This window comes from Eptatretus burgeri, chromosome 5, assembly GCF_056783735.1.
Source record: "Eptatretus burgeri isolate ZD-2024b chromosome 5, Ebu_testis_v1, whole genome shotgun sequence".
Lineage (NCBI taxonomy): Eukaryota > Metazoa > Chordata > Myxini > Myxiniformes > Myxinidae > Eptatretus > Eptatretus burgeri.
The window spans coordinates 79,408,574-79,433,363 of NC_140965.1; the positions used below are offsets into that span (position 1 = coordinate 79,408,574).

General features: G+C 43.3%; 1 protein-coding gene across 6 annotated transcripts in view; it reads left to right on the forward strand.

The window, feature by feature from the left end:
* Nucleotides 1-24,790, forward strand: part of SH2D4B (SH2 domain containing 4B) — a 100,602-nt gene that overhangs the window by 26,453 nt on the left and 49,359 nt on the right. The window lies entirely within an intron of this gene.

Here is a 24,790-nt window from a genome sequence, read left to right on the forward strand (position 1 = left end):
ATGTACCTTATGTCCTTCCTTCCATCCGTGTGTCAAAAATGAAGAAGAACCCTTCTAACGCACTGTGTTTCATTCGATAAAAGTTTGTTGTTTTTATCCCCCGTCGCGTAGCGGAAGGGGGTATTGTTGTCACCCGGGTCGTCCGTCCGTCCGTCCAGCTATCCGGCTGGCTGGGCGTCAACATTTATAGCTGTGAGTGCGATAACTCAAACTGTTCGCCATATCGATTTGAAATTTGGGTCACACATGTACCACCTGAAACGGAAGAACCCTATTTATTTTAGGCATGGCCGGATCCAAGATGGCCGACTGGGGTGGCCATCTTGAAAAAAATGTTTTTTGTAATAAATGGAAAACTGCTTATCTGATTTAAATTATTTTTGGTTACTATGTTCCTCACCCCTGTGGAACGTTCCTCACCCCTGGAGTGTAGTGTTCAAGAACCAGGCGGACAACGGAGCAAGCGGAAACTCTGCTATTGCGCAGCACGGATGTACAGGGCACACCGCCTCGGGGGCAGGACATAATATAAACCCCGATCATGTGACTACAACCATCCAATCTACATACAGCACATTTCCTCCCCCTCTAAATAGCAGAGATTAACATACAAAATCCTCCAAATACTGAGGCCGCTTTCTGATCCGACTAGGATGAACGGTGCAGCTAGGAGATACCGCAACAGATTCCTCCCAATTCGGTAGGGGTGATATACCAGTAGAGCTCGTCCCATTTTTAGCATCAAGAGCACCAGGTGGACAAGCTTGTTCGTTTTCCTTGAGCAGGACTGATTCAGGTAAACACCTCAAACCGGTTCGCCCAGTCGGTGCCGGCACGTCTGGCATTGGCGATTCAACAGACACCAGAGGTGGTGGTCCCACTTGTCCGACCCAATGGTACCCGGTACGGTTGGTGATGCTGAACAGCGATCATGAATTTGGTTGACGTGCCGTTTCCACACCTTCCCTTCATCAGTTTTAACCATGCAGTTGGCTGCCCCGAGTACCACGGAGATCACTGCCGGCACCCACTTCCAATCGTGGAAATAATCACGTACCATTCCACCTACGCTTGTGGAAACACGGGCTGCGGTGAACCAGTTGAAACGGGGCAAAGCTCCAGGGATCTGTGGCATCCATGCCGAACTTCTCAAGGCTGGTGGAAATGCTGCACTCGTGTCGTTGCATGCAGTTTTGTGCTCTGCCTGGAACACAGGCATCATCCCAACTGACTGGAAGAGGGGCCTTGTTGTCCCTCTCTGGAAAGGGAAGGGTGATCGCCAAGACTGCAACAACTACCGAGGGGTGACGCTGCTCTCAGTGCCGGGCAAGGTCTTTGCTCGGATAATTCTCGATAGGGTTCGCCATCATCTGCTTGAGCACCAGCGTCCAGAGCAGTCAGGCTTTACACCAAAGAGGTCAACGATTGACCGTATCCTTGCACTTCGTGTCCTCACCGAACGCAGACGAGAGTTTCGGCAGGGGCTGCTTGCAGCCTATGTTGATCTCTGTAAAGCGTTCGATTCAGTGAATCGGGACGTCCTCTGGAGGATTCTTGGTCTTCGTGGGGTGCCACCAAAACTGATCGATCTGATGTCTGAACTCTACTCTGGTACTGAGAGTGCTGTGAAGTGTGGTGGTACCATCACTGACTTATTTCCAGTTGTTACTGGAGTTCGTCAGGGATGTGTACTTGCTCCCACACTTTTCAGCACTTGTATGGACTGGATTCTAGGGAGGATGTCGGAGAGATCAAGTTGCGGTGCGTCATTTGGGAATGTCAAGATCTCGGACCTTGACTTTGCAGATGATGCAGTCATCTTTGCGGAGACTTTAGACATCCTCTTGGGGGCCCTCGAGGTGCTGAATGAGGAGTCGGAGCCGTTGGGATTACGGGTTTCTTGGGTCAAAACTAAGATCCAGGCTTTCGGTGACATCTTGGATGCTGCTGTCCTGTCTGTGTCTGTTTGTGGTGAGGATGTTGAGGTCGTGGAGAGATTCACTTACCTTGGCAGTGATATTCATGTCTCTGCTGGCTGCGAGTCAGAGGTCAATAGACGTCTGGGTCGGGCCTGGGGAGTCATGGACTCACTGGATCATGGGGTGTGGCGCTGCCGGTACCTGTGCGGGAGGACGAAAGTCCAAGTCTTCAGGTCCTTGGTACTTCCAGTCTTGCTCTATGGGTGCGAGACTTGGACTCTGACCAAGGATCTGAGACGGAGACTTAATTCCTTTGGTACCAGGTCTCTTCGGAGAATCCTTGGCTATCGCTGGTCGGATTTTGTGTCCAACGAGCGGTTGCTGAGAGAGACTCGGATGAGATTTGTTACCTGCATAGTCCGTGAGCGTCAGTTGCGGCTGTATGGACATGTGGCTCGTTTTCCTGACTCTGATCCTGCTCACCAGATTCTCTCAGCGAGGGAGTCTCATGAGTGGAGGAGGCCAGTGGGTCGACCACGTGCCTCATGGTTGCAACAGGTTGACCATCATCTCAAGGAGATGGGGATGGGCCTGGCATCTGCCTGGGGGATGGCCAGACGGAGGCCCCTGGAGTACCGGCGGAAAGTGGACGCAGCGACGTGCTGTTCTGGCACATGCTCCCATACCTGACCTGACCTGACCATTACACGCTGCCCTACTTCAAAGGTGCGCACCAGCATTGGACGTGATACCACCCCAGACACCGACCTCCCAGACCTCAATAAATCCAGTCTTGACCTCAATGCACACCCATACAAATGCATAGCAGGTGTATCACTGGTGGCTGGGTGAACAGCATTTCTATAATGTAACAAAAACACATCAACCATCATTTGCATAGATGACCCCTCCCCTCTCCGCAAAGCACGCTTCAACGTTTTAACAAACGATTAAGCCTGGCCATTCGTTGCCGGGTGGTATGGTGCTGACTTTAGGTGCTTGACACCATTCTGCACCATGAAGCCATTAAAAACACCAGAAACAAATTGCGGACCATTATCAGAAACCAACACTTCGGGTAACCCTTTGTTTGCAAAAATTGATCGTAGCTTTTCAACCGTGTTTTCCGCCATCGTGGATTGCATGACCACAACCTCTGGCCACTTGGAGAACGCATCAACAACAACCAAAAACATTTTGCCCTTAAAAGGACCAGCAAAATCTACATGGATTCTTTGCCATGGCCTGTCTGGAATAGGCCATCAACACGACACCCGTCGTGGATTGTCAGCGTCTGACTGGCATGTAGGGCAATGCCTAATCATCTGCTCAATGTCCTTGTCCAGACTCGGCCACCACAAGAGGCTACGTGCTAGACTTTTGGTTTTAACGATGCCGAGGTGACTGGCATGCAGCTCCTCAAGACAATGTTGCCTGAACTTTGGGGGAATCACCGTTCTCATATCCCACATAATACAACTTTGAGCTAAAGACAGCTCTGATGATTTAGATGCAAACGGTTGATACTCAGTTGTTGAAGGCAGGTCGTTCCAATTTCCAGTGGAGATCGCCTGTATGACACAGGCGAGCACAGGATCGTGGGCTGATTCAACAGCCACCTGCTTAGCTGTGACCGGCCCACACTGGATTTGGCTCAGTGTAAACACATCAACATGATCAGATGATTCAGACGAAGATGGGTCCCCCTTGCAAGGCAATCGCGAGAGACCGTCGCAGTTGGCATGCTTCTCGGTGCCCCGGAACTGGATATCGTAGCTGTAGGCAGCAAGGAACAAACACCATCGTTGTATTTGTGCCGCTGCTGCCACTGGGACACCTCGTTTTGGTTCCAGGATGAATTGTAGTGGTTTGTGATCAGTCTGCAAGGTGAAATGATGAACAAGCAGGTATTGATGAAACTTCCGCACTCCCCAGACGAGGCTGAGAGCCTCCCGCTCGATTTGGGCATATTTTTGCTCTGCTGCCGACAGCGTGTGAGATGCAAAACAAACAGGTCGCTCAGAACCATCTTCCATCTTGTGTGATAGCACTGCTCCGATGCTGTACGCGGAGCTGTCGCATGCTAAAAAGAGCGGACGTGTAGGCTCGTAGTGAACGAGAACCGTATCCTCTGTGAGTAGCAGCTTGACACGATCGAAAGCTGCCTGGTGGTCGGATCTCCATGCCCAGCGTTCCTCCTTCCTGAGCAGTCATGTTAACGGGGCCAACTCAGAGCTCAGATTGCTCACGAATCTCTGGTAGTATTGTGCCATACCAATGAATGAGCGAAGCTGAGTCTTGTCCCGTGGTGGTGGCATGTGCTGGATGGCCTCTTCCTTCCGTGGACCTTTCAACAGCCCCTCCGGTGTGATGATGTGCCCAAGGTATTCCAACCGTTGTTATTAGAACGCACACTTGTCCCTGTTCAAGCGTAGCCCACAAGCCTCCAACTTCATCAGCACTTTGTCAATGTTGTTGAGGTGCTCCTCAGCCGTTTTTCCTGCAATGAGTACGTCATCCAGGTAGGTTTGAGCGGGAAGGCCTACACAAACCTGATCCATCGCTTTCTGCCACAGGGCGGGGGCCGAAGCTATCCCAAAACAGAGCCGGGTGTACCGATAGAGTCCTTGACATGTGTTGATCGTCAGAAGGTCACTACTCCCGGGGTCCATTTCCAGATGAAAATATGCATCCCGCAGATCGAGTTTCGTAAATAATTTACTCCCTGCCAACCGTGCATATATCTCATCGATTGATGGAAGTGGGTACTGTTCGATACTAAGACCTGGGTTGACCGTGGTCTTGAAGTCTCCGCATAATCGAACATCACCATTCCTCTTCAGCACCATGACGACTGGAGTGGCCCAGTCCGAGTATGGCACCCGTTCGATAACTCCACAGGCCTCAAGTCTATCTAATTCAACTTTCACCTTGTCCCGCAGGGCATATGGACCTGGCCTTGGTTTACAAAAACGCGGCGCCACGCCGTCTTTCATGAAAAGCTTGGCTTGTGTGTCCTTGAGTTTCCCAAGCTCATTGCAAAACAAGCCTTGATGCTTTTGAAGAATCTCCTCTAACTGATTCTCCAATCGGCTTGGTATGGTTTGTACAAGGTGAATGTCTGCCCAGTCCAGCTTGATGCGGGTCAGCCAGTCCCACCCGAGGAGAGATGGCCCCTCCCTCGAACAACATACAACTTGAGAGCGGCGTCCTGGCCCTGATAGGTCACGGACACGTCTGCCATTCCAATCGGCTTTGTTTTCTCGCTGGTGTAGGTGTATAGTGTGAGGTCTGACCTGATAAGCTTCAGACCGTTCAGCTTATGCGAGGTCTGTTCGCCTATGATTGAGACCACCGCTCCCATATCAACTTGGAATGTAATAGGCGTCTTGTTAACCTCCACTTCCACCGTCATCGGTCGTGTTTTCGCAGGGCCAACCGAATAAAGACTCATCATTGGTTGCAGATCTTGCCCCGGGTCGTCGGGGTCGTCGGGTACATCATCGTCCAAGACTTTTACGGTGGTCGATGCCACTCGACACGCCCGTTTCAGATGGCCCACCTTGTTACAATGTAAACACATGCTGTTCTTATAAGGACACACACGACGGAGGTGTCGAGCCCCACACCCCCAACATGCCTCCGTGTTTACCTCGCCACCCGATCGGACGTGTTGTGAAGGCTGGCCGCGGTTCATACCGAAGGTTGCTTACGAGGTTTGAGGTGAATGGGACATTTTGTTGATCCCCAAGTCACCTCCCATGGTCTGACCGGCGATGGCTCGTACATCCTTGGGGGTCTGTTCGACAGCCGATGCAGTTTCGACCGCATTGATGAACGTAATGTCCTCAAACTTCATGCGAAGTATCGCCGAAACCATCTTTTGGTCTTGTAAACCGGCGATGAATCGATCTTTTGAGCCTGGCGGCACGCTCATCCGGCATGAATTTGTAGCCAACGGACAGATGTTTTAATCTTGCCACGAAATCCGCCACGCGCTCTCCAGGGGTCCTCGACAGATGATTGAATTCATATCTCGCTAGTTGTGGCGATTTCTCCGGCTTAGTGTGCTCTTTCATCTTCTGAACGATCGCGCGGAATGTCAGCATGTCGTCTTTCGGCTTGTTGGTCGCGACTAAGTCACATAACAGCCGGTAGTTTTCCGACGACAGCGAAGAAAGAAGAATGGCTTTCTTCGTGTTTTCCTCGCCCACACCATTCGCGATGAAATAAAACTCCAATTGTTCCGCAAACAGTACAAAGTCGTCGCCGGTGAATACCGGAACTTAGCCGTGAACACTGACTCGATTGTCAGCAATCCCATCCATCGTCGCCAAACTGTAGTGTTCACGAACCAGGCGGACAACGGAGCAAGCGGAAACTCTGCTTTATTGTGCGGCACGGACGTACGGGGCACACCGCCTCGCGGGCGGGACATAATATAAACCCCGATCACGTGACTGCAAGCATCCAATCTACATACAGCACAGGGAACGTTTTGCAACATGGTTTCGACCCGCTCGGTCATCCAATATGGCCGCCAGGCAGCCATGTTGAAAAAAACGACGTCGCCATATCGATTTGAAATTTGAGTCACACATGTACCAGCTGAAAAGGAAGAACCCTATTGATTTTTGGCGTGGCCGGATCCAAGATGGCCGACTGGGGCGGCCATCTTGAAAAAAATGCTTCAATGGTGGGGGATTCCCCATCTCTGATGGGTATATTTAGTTTTTCTTGTATTGTTTCGGTTTTTGTGTTATTCTTTATTTGCATCAGGACAGTAAGGTCACCCTGCCTGTTGGGGAAGTAACCATCAGTCCCTCCATGGGCCACTTTTAAGTGGTGTAGCAACTTCACTGCACAGTTTCCTGTCACGGTGCGATATTTTTTTTTTAAATCCTGGATCTTTGACAAAATAACAAATTATATAAAAGAAGTGGGAGGGGACATCAGCTGGTTTTTTTACTTTATTATTATTTGTCTATATCTTACACATGCCCTCCTCGTTTGGGAACTTGGACTCAAGATTATTTTGGCAAGTGGTACAACTAAATTAACTTTATTACTGAATTGCTGTCTTTATTATTTGGTAAATAATAATAATATAATGTCACTTGCACCGCCCTCCCCGCACCCCCTGAGTACGCCAATGCATCACATTCCTGTGTTCCTGTTGCATTCCTGTGTTCCCATCACGAGTTTGCTTCATTGAAGGCTCGGAATAATATGAGCCAGTCACAACAATAACTGAACGCTTAGTAAGCCGATGACGATTTTGAAAGGTGGGCAACAAAGGTGTAACTGTTTACTTGCAAATGCACTGTACCTGATTTGATTTGCAATAACGTTATATAATTAGGCTTTGTGTTTAATTCAGCATGTGAGTAATGAAGGGGCGGCAATTTGACATCTCGCCCGAGCGGCATTTTACCTCCATATGCCACTGACGACATCTCGGGATAAAATGGTCCACAGAAAAAAGAATTGATGACATTGGTCACGTTGTAATTTAGCAGCCATATTGTTAAAAAAAAAATTCAGCCTTAAAAATCTTCTTATTTGAAGTGGCTGAAAAGATTGAGGTGAAACTTTATATGTATGACCGCCTATCCACGAGGAACAAAAGGTTCACACATATGACGTCATAGGTCACATGCTTTTGCCTAAAATTTGTAAAATATTGGAAATGCACTAAAACCTATAAAATAATCTTCCTCTCCAGAATGGTTGGACAGATTGAGGGGAAACTTCACAAAAATGTTCCCCAAGCCATGGGTGTACAAGTTTGTTAAGGAACAAGCCGGTAGGCGACGAGGGATTCACTCGGATCGAAGCGCTGGATATGATGCTTTTCATTCTGACCGATCCACCGACGAAGATTCATTGCCAAGACGTATTGGTTCACATACAATTGTTCCTCTGCCTGGCAAGACTTTTCCCATTGCGTATTTTGCCAACTGGCACTCCTCATAAAAAATGACGGTAAATGGACACCCTATATTTGAAGGACTACCATTTGAAAAATAATCGGTTTGCTGGTTTGTGCTGTGGAGCATTGTGTTGCAGACACACACACACACACACACACACACACACACACACACACACACACACACACACACACACACACACACACACACACACACACACACACACACACACACACACACACACACACACACACACCCTGATAAACGTCTCTCAATGCTCTTGTTTGACCACACCTCCTGCGCCACACAATATTTTTCATAAGCCACGCCCACTTTCCTACGCCACTCCCACTTTAAATAATAAATAATTGAAGGTGGTGTGTGGGTCTTGATAGTTTTCGGTAAATAAATAAATAATTGGAGGTGGTGTGTGGGTCGTGGAATCGTTTTCGGTAAATAAATAATTGGAGGTGGTGTGTGGGTCTTGATAGTTTTCGGTAAATAAATAAATAATTGGAGGTGGTGTGTGGGTCGTGGAATTGTTTTCAGTAAATAAATAAATCATTGGAGGTGGTGTGTGGATCGTTGAATTGTTTTCGGTAAATAAATAATTGAAGGTGGTGTGTGGGTCGTGGAATCGTTTTCAGTTAATAAATAAATAATTGAAGGTGGTGTGTGGGTGTGGAATCGTTTTCGGTAAATAAATAAATAATTGAAGGTGGTGTGTGGGTCGTGGAATCTTTTTCAGAAAATAAATAAATAATCGAAGGTGGTGTGTGGATCGTAGAATTGTTTTCGGTAAATAAATAAATAATTGAAGGTGGTGTGTGGGTCGTGGAATCGTTTTCGGTAAATAAATAAACATATTAGAAATCCACAAAGACAGAAATGCCGGTGATTCCATTTATTTTGGATCCTTTTCACTTTGGTCAATAACGTTTGGATCGAGGAGAGATCGAAGGTGGAACGACTGTGTAGTTCCTTACAAACACTGTATACACACCTTAAATGACGGTGAATAGACACCCGACTTTTGAAGGACTACCATTTGAAAAATAAAACCTCAATCAAAAATCGGCTCGAGTAAAATTTTCTAAATATCTCAAAGTGTTTAATTCCGAAGTCTCGTTTCTCTACATTCAAAACTGAAGGTATTGAAAATACTGTACGTGGTTTTTCGGCCGCTGCACAGCAACGGGTGGTTGCTCGGCAACGAAATTCCAACGCACACATTCCCAGTATATATTCCACCTGTTGGCAAAGTTTCATCGAAATCGGTTCACTGGTTCGTGCTGTGGAGTCTCGCGTTGCACACGCACACGCATACGCACACGCACACGCACACGCACACGCACACGCACACGCACACGCACACAGACAGCCGGAAAACCCGACAATAAGGGATATCTCATATATAGCTAATCCAATAATTGCTCGCTCATATGGTTTGGCAGCCATATTGAATTGAAGAAAAATATTAAACATTTTCTCTGGAACCGCTGAATCAATCGCCGTGAAACTTCAAAATTATGATCTAGTTGTGATATGATGGGGAATACATGTTTTAAATTTCAACTTCATTGGACGCATGGTCTGGCAGCCAGAATTGTTTAAAAAAATTTTGATCTGGGTTTTTTATTTATTTTATTTTTACTTTATTATTACTATTAATTTCTTTTTTGAAAAAGTCTCACTTGGCTGTACCTGGATGGGTTTGAGGGTAGAATCGCAGCTGAAATGCGAATCCTATCCAAGTTCCTCCTGATGACTTCATCTTTGCTTTTTGCTTGTTCAGGTTCCTTCTGATGACTCCAAAGCAGGACTGTACCTATTTGGTCTTCCATTTCATTTGAATTGAATTTATTTTAATGCCATTCTAAATTCAATTGAATAATAATTTTAAAAAACGTCATGGGCCTGGTCAGGTGTCCAATCAAAGCAGGATGTCTTGGTACCCTGTCATCACTGCCAGCAGTTGTAAAGTGGCAGTTCTAATTATGTCTCATTAATTATGTAACACACCAGCACATAAACACCACACAAAACAAGTCCTGGTGAGGGTCTGCAATCTCTGATTGCTCTTTTTATTGTTGTAAATTGCAATAATTTGTTTATTTACATTGATGCATTTAAAAGAAAATCATATTTTTATTTTTATTTTTAAACTCGATTTTCCATACACAGTAAAAGTAAAACCTCCAAACAAAGCTCCCCCCCCCCAATGAAAACATCCCTTCATTGAAGTGTTGCGCATTTCCCAGTGAGATGTAATCCATTTATATGGGCTTTCTACCTTTGGATAATAACACCACGGATAATGGATTCTCTGTACATGGAATGTCCACAGTCCCTGTTATTAGTAATCCTTTTCATTAAGAGCTTAATAATGTATTACAGAGCAACATCTTTTTTTCCGGAATGGTCAGGACTAAGGATGTTCAGATAAATGATATTTCCAGTTTGTGGATGTTGTCATTGATAAATAAATAAATAAAATACGGCCCGTGGGCCCTGGTCATTTCCGACTTCATCGATATTGGATATATTCATTAACATTCATTGTTTTTATTCCGGCCCTAATGAACTTCATACTCATTAAGACTCATTATCTTTCTTCCTGGGCAAAAATTCAGGGGAAAAAAAAAACGATGCGATAAGGTGTAGACATTGTTCCATGGAAGCATTATACCATACAAAAAGCAAAAACTACAAATACTCTTGGAGTTTTAGGACTTTGAAGATTAATTGGTCCTAATTAACTTCATACTCATTAAGACTCATCTTCTTTCCTCCTGGACAAAAATTTGGAAAAAATGCTCAGACAAGCTGTAGACATTATTCCATAGAACCATTATACTAAACCAGAAGCAAAAACTATGAATAGTCTGAGTTTTACGACTTTGAAGATTAATTGATTGGGCTAATTAACTGGTGACAATGTCAATTGGTGACAAATCTGAAATTTTATTGTGGGAGGTTCTGCGGCATCTCCACAAGTATCATCCCTCCGAGTTTCAAGTCATTCTGACCACAGGTTGCAGAATAATGATCGAAAGATTGATTGTGGACAGACAGACAGACAGACAGATGGACGGATCGACGGACATGGACCCCCATTTTATAAGACACTTCCTTCGGAACTGACAAAATGGATGTTTTGTTTATGAAGCTCATTTAGTTTCCTCAATATATTGTTGCAACCCGGGGTTGGGGTGAGAGGACCATGAGGGGGTAGAGCTATCTCGGGTTCCCACCAGACTCTCCGGAATCGCAGGCCATTGCACACGGATAACTCCGTGATGTGGCGGGTCGCTAATCGACCGTGAATGCCAATAACTCAACCACGTGACCGAGGGTCCACTGTTAAGGTTTTACCAGTTACCTAAATAATCACATGACCTAATTATGAGGAAACACGCCCTCGATAGTCTTGTTCAAACCGGGTCACCTTACCAGGTCAGATATAGCCGAGCGACACTGCCAAGGAACGTACTGACTAGTAGAATGATCATTGTGAGATAAAGTCCCAGCTCGGCTAGGATACGGACCATGCTGGATCAATGAAAGAAAAGACAAAAACGAGCTGGGAACATTTCTACACAAGCATTTATTTACAGACAGGGAAGGAAGAATATGTGGCACAATGAATGGATTTATTGTTGTATGCAAGCATGAACAGTCAGGAATTTGTGGGGTGCGACAAAAAGAAAGCGAGCGACTTACCAAAGCAGATACCGAGCAGACTTATCCCAATACATTTCTTCTCCACTCTTAACTTAAGCAAGGACAGACGCCATAACACACACACACACACACACACACACACACACACACACACACACACACACACACACACACACACACACACACACACACACACACACACACATACACACATACACACATACACACATACACACACACAACCCGATGAAGAGGAGATAGTCATGAGAAAAGAGAGGAGATGAGGGCCAATGGTCTCGCAATACCTTGCACGGTCGGCCAGCCGCGCTACCCAGCACACTTTGGGGGACGCTCCACTGAGCGATTAATCCTTGAGAGTCGGCGTGTTATCTCCTGCTTGGTGACTGTGCCGGGCTCAGCACGTTCACCGGTCCAGAGAAAAGGTGTAACTGACAGGCAAGGAAGGCGGAGCCGGCGGACGAGAAGGGTGGTGTGTGTAGCCGGAGGACGAGAAGGGCGGTGTGTGTAGCCGGCGGACGAGAAGGGCGGTGTGTGTTGCCTGCGGACGAGAAGGTCGGCGTGTGTTGCCGACGGACGAGAAGGGTGGTGTGTGTAGCCGGGGGATGAGAAGGGTGGTGTGTGTAGCCGGTGGACGAGAAGGGAGGTGGGCGGAGCCTGCGGACGAGAATGGCGGCGAGCGGAGCCGGCGGACGAGAATGGCGGCGGGCGGAGCCGGCGGATGAGAAGGGCGGTGGAAGGAGGAGTCAACACGTGAAGTAGGCGTAACATCCGGCGAATGTGGAGATCCCAACTTTTTTGAGCGGCTTCACGATCCGCCTTTTATAAGGTCCATGGCGTAGGGTGGGGGTGATGATCCAAAGTGATGCGTCGTCACTCGAGTTGTCACCCAAAGCGATGAGTCGCCAAGGCTCTCAGGATCATTGGGTATCTCCCGCGATGAGTCTGAGTCTTTGGGTCTCTCACTCTCAACGGACTCTCCGACTTGCCCACACCGTCTCAAGACGACTCACTTTCCAGCGCACCCTCTCTGAACGAACGACCTCTGAAAAAGAACCCCAAACTGAGAATGGTGTCGTAACTTATAGATCCCCAAGGTCGGGGCGGAGCCTTGACAAAGCAGATGTCACTGTCCGCCCTGGTTGGCCAGGGCTTCCATGGAGTCCGCCCTTTCTAGGCAGGGTTTCGGCCATGCCGGGAAGCCCGCCCACTCTACGCGTGTCCGCACTTGCCAAAAAGGTACTGCACAAAGATTTTGCCTCGGAAAGTGAGAAGAAGGTACTGTGGTTCAAAATAAAAGGGGAGAAATTATTTATAAACCGAACTAAAAGCCATCGCAATGCACCCCTTTTGCTTTCCCACTACACACAAGGAGGGATTCTATCTGCACATATACTTAATGGAATAACTGACTTGGGACACCTGTATGTTGTATGCATACGGTTCCGAGAACCGTAACTATATATATATATATATATATATATATATATATATATATATATATATATATATATATATATATATATATATATATATATATATATATATATATATATATATATATATATATATATATATATATATATATATATACACTGGTACTCATTTCGCCAACCTCGGAAGGATGACAGGCTGAGTCAACCCCCTGGTGTATTTATTCAGTGGCCCAACAGGGCTTGAACTCAGGACCTTTTGGATTCCAAGCCGCTGCCCTAACCACTGCGCCAACACCAGGCACATATATATATATATATATATATATATATATATATATATATATATATATATATATATATATATATATATATATATATATATATATATATATATATATATATATATATATATATATATATATATATATATATATATATATATATATATATATATATATATATATATATATATATATATATATATTTATTAATATATATATATATATTAATATATATATATATATTTATTAATATATATATATATATTTATTAATATATATATATATATTTATTAATATATATATATATATACATATATATACATATACATATATATACATATATATATATATATATATATACATATATATATATATCGAAAAGCATAGGAAGTCGTGAAGACTATATACCTATTAATCACGTCCTGTTTGAATGTGAGTTGGAGACTACATGAATGTCGATAAATATGTACTATTGGAATGTTCCTTTCACGTGAAGCCGTGTGACTATATGTCTATTAATTACCTACTGTTTGAACGTCGATTGCACTCTGATTTCACACACATACGTCTATTAATTACGTACTATTGGAATGTATGTTTCTACGCTTTAGACTGCTGAGACCCCTTTGACCGTTGAAGACCAAAAAGACCCTTCGGACCCTTTTGACCTGAACACCATTTGGACCACTTGCACCCTTCAGACAGATTAGACAGCTTATACCCTTGACCATTTAGACCACTTGGACTTTTTATATCACAAATAAATATAATATCACTAATATTACAAATAAATTTGTACAAAATATATGTTTGTATTCTGATTGGTGTAAATCATGACAACACAGCAAATCTGTAACATCAATCTCTGCAACGACGTGTGGAGAGGCGAGCATAGCAAGCGGATGCACATTAATAATGATTATAAACTCAGGTATTATACATGTACAGGATATATAAACAAACAAATGAAAGGCATTGTATATTGTATATATACTAGTAGGGATACCTGGTGTTGCCTGGTGCTGTTGTAATCCAATTGGCATCTTGAAGAAATCAAAATTTTCCCAATTTATTTTCCTTAAACACTCCCTGGCACTCACTGATGACCTTCTGCAAGTTTGATGAAGATCCGTTTCGCTATCTCTGATTAAAAAAATAAAAGGCGACACACACAGTCATGATTCCATGACTTAATGTCATATTTGCATATATGTTTGGAGATGATCATTCTGGCCTGTAGTTTCGTTGATCTGCTTTTGCACTCCTCTTGTGTATTGAAGTGTTGTTTTTTTTATTTTTTTTTGACTTCCAAGCAGATGGAATGTGGCCGAAATATGAAGGATGATAGGGCAGACAGGAAAAACTGCAAAGTTGAGGCTGGTGAAAAAGTTGTACCTTTATATCTTCTCGAGGTGTGCGTGCGTCAAGTTTTTGGTCTCATCGTATTGCTTACAGCCCAAGAAACCAGCTGCTTTTGAAGTAGAAACTTAAGAATCAGAGCACATGAAATACCAACATTGTCACACCCACACCAAGGTTTTCATACCTTATCACACTGGAGCAGCTTTTAGGGACTGTGGGCCATTGGTCAATGTTACCACAATGGTATTCTAATTGTGAAATGCTGATAATGCTTACCACAACTTTGCGACTTACAAATCCCACCATTGTACTCCATGTTTGTTTTGTTTTCCTCAAAATAATAAGAAAATATAATGTATGTCGGCTGACTTTAAAACCATTTGAGTTTCCTCACACTTTTGGTAAGTTTAATGCAGGTGGTTATGCTGAATTTGATGTTATTGTTTTGTTTTCTGTTGGAGTTTCATATTTTTATTCTCCAATGTTATTGTTACTCTCCAATGATTTTATAAAATTTTACTTTAGTCGGTATTCCAATTTTTGAGTTACCCTCATTTTAAAGTTTTAATTTTTTAATTTTTTTGCACACCCATCTGTAGATCAGGCTTGGTGGTAGAGGTGCACGGTATTCCCGGTGTGTTGGTTTACTGCGATTTGCATTTTTAACATGTATTCCAATACCTTTTTCACTTGCCAGTACAGTATATTGTGTTCTTTCAATTTATGAATGTTTTGGTTTCAAATTGGCAAATTGGCTGGCAGACGTGATGTCCGTTTAACATCCATCCGATGGATGGCACACACATTGATACACCGGGATGCTAGTGTATAGGTGAGTCGGGATTCAAACCCAGGTTAAACAGTTTAGAGGCGAGTGTGCATGCGTACCTCTAGGCCATCTTGTCAGCCCATCATATCCGACACACATGCGTAATACCTATGACAACAGGCAAAATTGGGGACAAATATGAGGGGAAAGGCCAAAGTATGGAGTCCTTTTGGGTTTAAAAACACAAAAGCGATAGCAAAATTGAAGAGAACATTGCAGTTTGTTGCCATTGTAATGCCTTTGTCAAATGCACCGGAATGACAACAAATTTGACAAACACATCCATTGACGTCATCCACTTCTGCAGTCACTTTTGCACTCTGTTCACAAAGTGGAGAGAAACAATGAGAAAAGGCATTTGAGTCGACACGCATGGACAAAGGTTCCACATCTCGGCCTACGAAATGAGGTGACTTGTGCTGATCATTTAAGTCACACCTGAAATTACTGCAAAAAAAATGTGACGAGTTCAAACACTTTATAGTCACAATTCCTGATTGCGACATATTGTGGTACATGTCGCAGTAGTAGTTTCTGTATTGCAGAAAATTGCAAGACCAAACATTTGTCAATGTAGCCATCTTTACTCTTTAATTAAGATCTAAAAGTTTCGAGTATCGGATCACATGGATTAAATAACTCGAAACCTCAAGTGAAATCTGAAAATGTGAAGAAATCGTCAATTTTTAATTTTTTGAAGGTATGTGCCATTGACAATCAGCTTGCTATCACTTGCCAAGCCATGAGTTCCTTATCAACCATTTAATTGCAGTGCTTGCTTGAGTGCTTAAGCCACTTTCCGAGCGCCTGACAATCGAGAGCAGTGCAGTTCGTGTCCCAATTGGGATATAAATACACACATACATATTATTTATGTGTTATATATGTATGTATATATGTATGTATGTATATATATATATATATATGTATGTATATATGTATGTATGTATATATATATATGTATGTATGTATGTATACATATATATATATTTATATATATATATATTTATATATATATATGTATGTATGTATATATATATATATATCTATATATATGTATGTTTATGTATGTATGTATGTATATATATATATATATATATATGTATGTATATGTATGTATGTATGTATATATATATATATATATATATATATGTATGTATGTATGTATATATATATGTATGTATGTATATATATATATATATGTATGTATGTATATGTATGTATATGTATGTATGTATGTATGTATGTATATATATATATGTATGTATGTATGTATATATATATGTATGTATATGTATGTATGTATATGTATGTATATGTATGTATGTATATATATATATGTATGTATGTATGTATGTATGTATATGTATATATATATATATATATATATATATATATATATATATATATATATATATATATATATATATATATATATATATATATATATATTGTTGCGGATTCACGCCCGCCGGCGTGCGAGCGGCCACGTAACTTGAATCGCGGCACGTCGCCCACCGGACGGCCAATCCCTTCGTGACCCTCTCGGACTAACGCCGGGAACTAGTCACGGGTGGGCCTTTCGGCCTCACCACGATTGTGCCAATCGGCCCCCCGCGTGGGATAGGGTTGCTCGCCAAATTCGACCTACCTAAGTACCCACACGGAGGGTAGACCGGGCGATCGCACCTCGCCGTAGGTCGACTTCGGACACGGGCCACTTTAAGCGACCCGTTCCGTACTATCGGGATAACCGAGCGGTGTTATCGTCAACCTCGACGGTTCGATTAATTATTTGGCGTATTTAGCCCACGACCAACCCTTTACGTGAAGTAAGATGGAGATTCAATAAAAGAAAAGACGAAGCGAAACGGGAAAAACAGTTCAACATAAAGCACATTTATTCCGCGGCAAACGGAAAGCACACATATACAATCACAACAATTATGCACCAAAAGCAAATGTAAAAGTAACACGACAATTCTGCACAAAAAGCAAATGCAACAAAAGAGACACAATGCAGATCTACTACCGACTACGCGAGCACACGGCAACACTTACACAGTTTTACTTCACAGACGGCGCCGACAACACATATACTCCAAAGCAAAAGAAAAAGGGGCCACCCTCAACGATGAGGGGGCAGACGGGCCTGGGGCCGAGACCGCGTCGAGCCTACCCGTCTGGTGATGAGCCGCAAAATGGCGGCGGCGCCCCGACTCCGCGGGCCTCGCTGGCACTGCCTGGAATGGGGTGGGAACGGGGCCCCCTTCTCACACTATCGCAGCGCGGGGGGAAACAGGAGGGGGTTGTTGATGCTCGGGGGGGAAGAGGATATCTGGCTGGCTTGGGTCCCGCGACGAGCGACTCCACCGCGACCTCGACCGTGTTCCCGGCCTCCCCTCTCCTCAGCTCCCCGACTCTGACACGAGCGCAGACCTCCACAAAGCTCCTTGGCTTCTCCAGACTCTCCGGACCCCGACAGACACTCTCTCGACTGATTTCGCCGCCGCCACAACTCTCCAACTCTTCCCATTCGCTCCGCGCTCGGCGCTTTCAATCTCGTTTCGCCGCTCTCGTCATGACCGTCCCAGGGAGCTCGCCGCCAGAGAGCCAGAGCGCGCGCGATCCAGCAAGCGTGCGCAATTCAGAGCCCAGAGAGAGACAAAAACCTCAGCGTACGCACACACACACCAGAGCCTGCGCCTCCTCCTTATATCTCAAGCTCCGCCTTGGCTGCTGCGCTGCTGCTGCCACGCTTCGCCGCCGCCCCTTCTTCCAGCAAGCGCAGGAAACTTCCAGAAGAACGGCGTTTTTTTTCTCCTGGATCGGGGCCTTTCTTTTGCCTTTTCCAGAGCTTTTTGTTTCTCTCGCAGGGTTATTCGTTGGGAGGAGGGGGTGAGGCCGTCGTCCATTCTCCCTCGATGAATGCCAGGCTTCTGGCAACCATGTGCTGAGATGGAAATGCGATGGCGGTTGTGGTTGAGGCGGTTGTGATGGTGGTGTGATTGGGCGGTTTTGGTTAAAGTGGTTGTGGAGAAGGTGGCTGTGGTTGTCGAGATGCGGTTGGTGGTGGTTGTGGTGGTAGTAATGGCGGTTGGTCCAAAATAAAGATAGTAAAAGAAAAACGGCTATCTTGAAGGGTCGCAGCCCGAATGAATGACATTTATTCCCTCTAAACAACGGGTTTGGGCTAACTACACATATACTTACAGAGATATCTCACCTACGGGACCTGAATGGTGGTTTGCGAATTTCGTCAACCACAACAATATGTATATATTGTTGTATATATATATATATATATATATATATATATATATATATATATATATATATATATATATATATATATATATATATTTATATATATATATATATATATATATATATATATATATATATATATATATATATATATATATATATATATCTGTATAGTGTATATATACATATATAAAAATATATTGTTGCGGCCACAGGTACCGAGACATCAGCTTGTCTATCAGGGGGATTAATCCCTGGTTGTCCTAGGTAGAGCCGGACCTGGGGTCACCGCTCACAATTAACGTTGTGTTACGGTGGGTTGTTTTAAAACCACGAACGCCACCCAGTCAACAACGAGTTCCAGTGTCCACCGTCTAATTATTCCGTTTCACTAGAGGTCACGTGGTTACCTGAGCGGGGGCGCACCCTCGCCAAAGCACCAATATTATGTCGATTAGATTTTAATGAGGGCGGCCGAGTGTTTTAACCGCTGGTGCGTGCCGACTATTTTTGGTCAAATCTGTGGTAATTACCTCCCAGTCTATCTCGGTTCAGACAATGCTAGACAAATGGAAGGAAAGGACAAACATGGACAGGTTGGAAATCAACAAATGATTTATTAATAACAAAATGTAATAAAAAAAGTGCGGTGATGTAATGCTGCTGGAATGAGTACCAGTATACTGGGCCGGTGTATACCCCGGTTAAAATAGGTGTACCATATCCCTGTGTCGTAAGAGGCGACCAGGGTTGCGTCAGGAAGGGCATCCGGCGTAAAACATGTGCCAAATCACAATGCGGATCATACGGATGATCCGCTGTGGCGACCCCTAAGGGGAGCAGCCGAAAGAAGAAGAAGATATATATATATATATATATATATATATATATATATATATATATATATATAATATATAACATATGCATATATGTATGTTATATTTATATATATATATTTTTTTAATATTTTATATATATATATATATATATATATATATATATTTTATACATATATATTTTATATATATATATGTTATTTATATACATGTTATATATATATATATATATATATATATATATATATATATATATATATATATATATATATGTTATTTATATACATGTTATCTATATTTATATATACTAGTGCGTGCCCGTACGTGCAAAAAATAAAAAAAACTTTCAAACCGCGTGCCAGAAACAACAACCACACAGGCCGTTCCTTCGCTCTCGCGTGCCCGTACGTGCATGCCCGTATGTGTGTGGCCATACGTGCAAAAAAAAAGAAAAAAACAAAAGAAGAAGAATTGTGATGTCATTCATGATGTCATAGCACTGTGTCCTGTCATTGGTTTGGTAAATAAATGGCCATAATTTGGGAACCGCTTGTCCCATTAATATCAAACCTTGAAAAGGCACATCCACAGGTCCCCAGCAATATTCCTGGCAAGTTTTAATGAGATCGGACCAGTGGCTGTCTCGAAACAGCGATAGCAGACACACAGACACACACAGACACACACACACTGCTGGAATTATAGATATACTGTATATATATATATATATATATATATATATATATATATATATATATATATATATATATATATATATATATATATATATATATATATATATATATATATATACAGTAGACTACTCGTAAGTCGTCACCATCGGGACAGAGAAAAAAGTGATGACTTCGACGTGTGACGACTTGCGCGTATGCGAACATTCATGACTGTGGGGTGAAGGATGAAGCCGCGCGTGGCCTGGACACGTACGTGTGAGAGGGCACAACAATCTCTAAGCCGGCTATTGTACCAAAAAGGGAAACACAATCCTCGGTGCATAGGTGGGGGTTCATTGGTGAGTTGGAAAGTGATCAAGCAAATATGGAATTCATGAATCAGTTTATCAAAAGTAAAGATAATGAACAACTGTATGACAACTCGTATACCATCGACAAATGTGGAATGAATTGCTGTTGGAATTCATTCATTGGAATGAATGTGGAATGAGTTTTCATATGGAATGAAAACTCTTATACCATCGACAAATTACATGACACACAGTCATCGTGGTGATGACTACCACGCAATGCCTATGTGTAAGTGTGTGCGGTGATGTTCAAAACAAGCCAATATAAAACCATGATCGGACTTCACCACAAAGCTCGATCGATCCTTTACTCCTTCGCCAGAGACTGCATTGCGCAGCCTGTCTACCTCTTCAGATGCATGTGGGACGGCGCGCTGACTGAGCTGAACGCAGCGCAGTTATAAATAGCCTATCACTGGCGATTTAAACCAATGAGTGAGCATCACGATTCCATGAAATCTGCCTTCTCACGAGGTAGAAGCTCCATCTGACGAGTTAGGCGTGGTAATTTACTTGAGTTTCCATTACGCGGGAACGGACAACATCTGATGACTTAGACGAAGCGACGACTTTGAGATGACGACTTACAGACTTTATTCAAAGGGATTTAACATTAGATAAATTCGGGACTTTTTGACGCTGCTGACTTAGGCGAAATGACAAGTTACACGCTGCCGACTTACGCGTAGTCTACTGTGTATATATCTATCTATAATTCCAGCAATCCCTGTGTGTGTGTTTCTGTCTGTCTGTCTGTGACCGCTGTTTCTCGACAACCGCTGGTCCGATCTAATTGAAACTTGCCAGATATATTGCTGGGGATATGAGGATGTGCCTTTTCAAGGTTTGATATTAATTGGACAAGTGCTTCCCAAGTTATGGCCATTTATTTACCAAACCAATGACAAGACACGTTGTTGCATGGGCGTGGCCGATGGGGAAAGGAAGCTCAACCACGTTCCCCATTACGGGTTACAACGTACGGACTTCCGGAGAGTGATGACTTCGTGTATTCTAATAATTTCTCGATTTCTTATGCGCATTTATAGATAAACACAATGCTGCAAGTTATGATCGTTTTCATATGAGACGGTGCATAAATTTCGGTAACATCAGAGTGCTGGTATGCTCTGAACCAGGAAGTAATTTTTTTTCTCTTCTCTTCTCTTTTTGTTTTTCCTTGCGATGACATTGCGAAAAGGCAAAATACGTTTGTGCTAATTGAATAATTGGCCATTAAAACCTAAGTTGCGAATCATCGTAACTGTGATATGCGAACTTCCGCGCCACGCACATACGGGCACACAAGAGTGAAGAAACGGCCAGTGTGGTTGTTGTTTGTTGCTCGCGGTTGGAATATTTATTTATTTATTTATTTTTTACGGGCACGTACTAGTATCTATAAAATCATGATAAAAAGTGGCATTATTTAATTTATTGGATATAACACTTTCACAATCATTTGGTGAAACCAGACCAACATATTGGGCTTAAAATGAAACTTGACAAGAAACCCCTCGATTGTTGCAACTCTGACACATCTGCAATGGAGCATCCGACTACAAATCAAACAGGTGACACTTTTACTCAGATCCAACTTCACCAGAGACCAAATCAGGACCAGCTTGCCTTAAAGTGGGATCTAAGCTAATCAAATAATTCACAATCTGCAAATAAGATGCCACACTCCATGGTGTAATGGTGAAACTATCTGCTCTGTGTCTGGGAAGTCGATGGTTCAAATTCCAGCTGAGTCATCCCAAAGACTTTTTAAATGGTACGTGGCACTTCCTTGCTTGACATTCGGCATTTACAGCATTTAAAAGGATAACAACATGAACAATCAATTCCCATAAGTTGGGATTAATGGGCAAGAAGAAATTCCTCAGGAAATGCCCCACTGAGTGTGGGGAGAGAGGTGGCACCATTGTTGTGACTCATTGGTACCTCGAGTGCCAAGCCTGGTGTTGGTTTAATGGTTAAGGTGGCTGGCTTGAGATCTTCGGGTCTTGAGTTGGAGCCCTTGTCAAGCCGTTGAACAACACCAGGTGGATAGACTCATCCTGTCATCCTTCCGAGGTTGGCAAAATGAGTACCAGCTTCCTGGTAACGGTGGCACTGCATCAGCGGCACAGCTGCGCTTCCAGAAATGATGCAACCAGCAGTCACAGACTGAATAAGAAACAACAACAACCCAGAGTGCCCCAGGAAGTGATGGCACTTCCCACAAGCTCAGTGGCTGTGCTTGTCTCATGTCTTCCTCTGTATATCCATGTGTGTGAGATGCATGTGTGGCAGCTCCATGACGAGCCTTAGATCCTGAAGAAAAAGAAAGACTAAACAACAAAGGGAATTGGACGATGCTGAATGCTCGCAATCACCAAGTGATGCCGTTTTGAAATTGCAAAAAAATCGTCGTTCTTGGTGTTCAAACGATGAACCTTCCAACAGCCAGCGAAATGCATGCAAATAGAGTTTGGAAGCAGATTTTAAAAATCCTTCGGTCATTAACAAACAATTGCTATCAAAGTGGGGAAACTATCAATATTTTTAATGAAGTATCATGTAAGTAGTTTTATGACAACTATCTACAAGTTGTGCCACTTCAACTGTGAAGTTTTTCAATGAGCAAAAAAGGGGGAGAGGAGGCAGGTGTTAATTCTAATATAATTTGAATTAGAATCAATTTTTGGACCCTATAGCACCCAAGTTTGGGAACTTCACCCAGTCTGCAGTATGACAAGATGGTGGAGAGGTAGTCCAATTACCTCTGAGGTGCACAATCTACATATTGAGGTAGCTGGGTTTCTCCGTCCGTTCCTCTGTCACGCTCTTTTTTTTCTCTGGAATGTCATTCCAGAATTACGTCTGGGATGTCGGTACATCTAGTGCTTGACTAGGCCTCTACGGATGTGCACGTTATCCACGTCCAGCCCTCAACCTGCCCCGTTGCTTTGCCGATGACAGTTGAACAACATATCCCATATATTTGACTCTGTCTGGCTATCTGACGTCCACAGGCGATAGGTTGACGGATTTCCTAAGATGGCGGTGGAGGAGGACTGTTACGTTGGGGACAGCATTATGTCTAATGCTAGACTAGGCCTTTAGTGCAGTGTATTGCTCATGACTTGATGAGAAGTGCTGTATTATTTCAGAAATCACGTCTGAGAACTGCTAGCAAACAGTAACAAATTCATAACATTGATTTTTGGCAAACAGTTGTGCATATTACTTAACTTAATGCTGGGTTGTTCGCAGTGAGCAAAATGTTTCTGGAATAAAATAAAATAAATTTCAAATATTGACCTTCAATGAATTATATTACCGTACTCGTAATAGTTATGTATGTATCATTACATGGTGGTTTAAAACCACCCTGTACCAACTAACGCAAACCATCCAATATGGAAGTGCAGATTGGGATTCACCACAACATATCATCCTCCAATCCCGTACATTGATGATGATGATGATGATGATGATTATGATGATAAAGGAATGAGAGATGCGAAAGATTGAGCAATTACTTAGCTTTCAATTTGAATCTTAAATGGTCAAAACAGCAAGTCAGACAGGATTGTGCAGAGCGCATTTACATTTGAGCTGTCTAATCTGGGTTTGATTCCCGACCAGCCTATAAACTGTCAGATTGGTACTCTACAAGCAAGATGTTGCGTTTCAAAGTGCACCATCCCTCAGAAGGATGTTAAGGCTGGTGTCCTGGTCTGCTCGCATTAGTTTGTGGACGCTAAAGAACCCACCATTTATTTTGACAGAGTTGGCGAGGTATCGCCAGCACCTGAACAAAATTCCAAATTCCTTTCCTCACCGACAGAAGACACTGTAGAGTGGAATTAGACACCATATAAAATATTGCACACCTACAGGCTGCACTCGTTGCTGTTTGCCGGTCTAAATGCACACAAATAAATTAACTGAATATTCACAAATATGCTTCTTTAATTTTGTTTATTTATTTTATTCCCCCCTCCCCCCCCCTGAGAAATAACCAAATGTGTAGTGTTGCATTTGTGAAATGCTTATTTTGAATACTGTACAGTAGGATCTTTACTGTTCACAACCAAATGTAGATAGGATCCATTCCGCACATGTGAAATGAGGGTTTCCCCACCTGACCACTGAGCCACTCCAACATTTCCCAGATGCCTAACTTAAA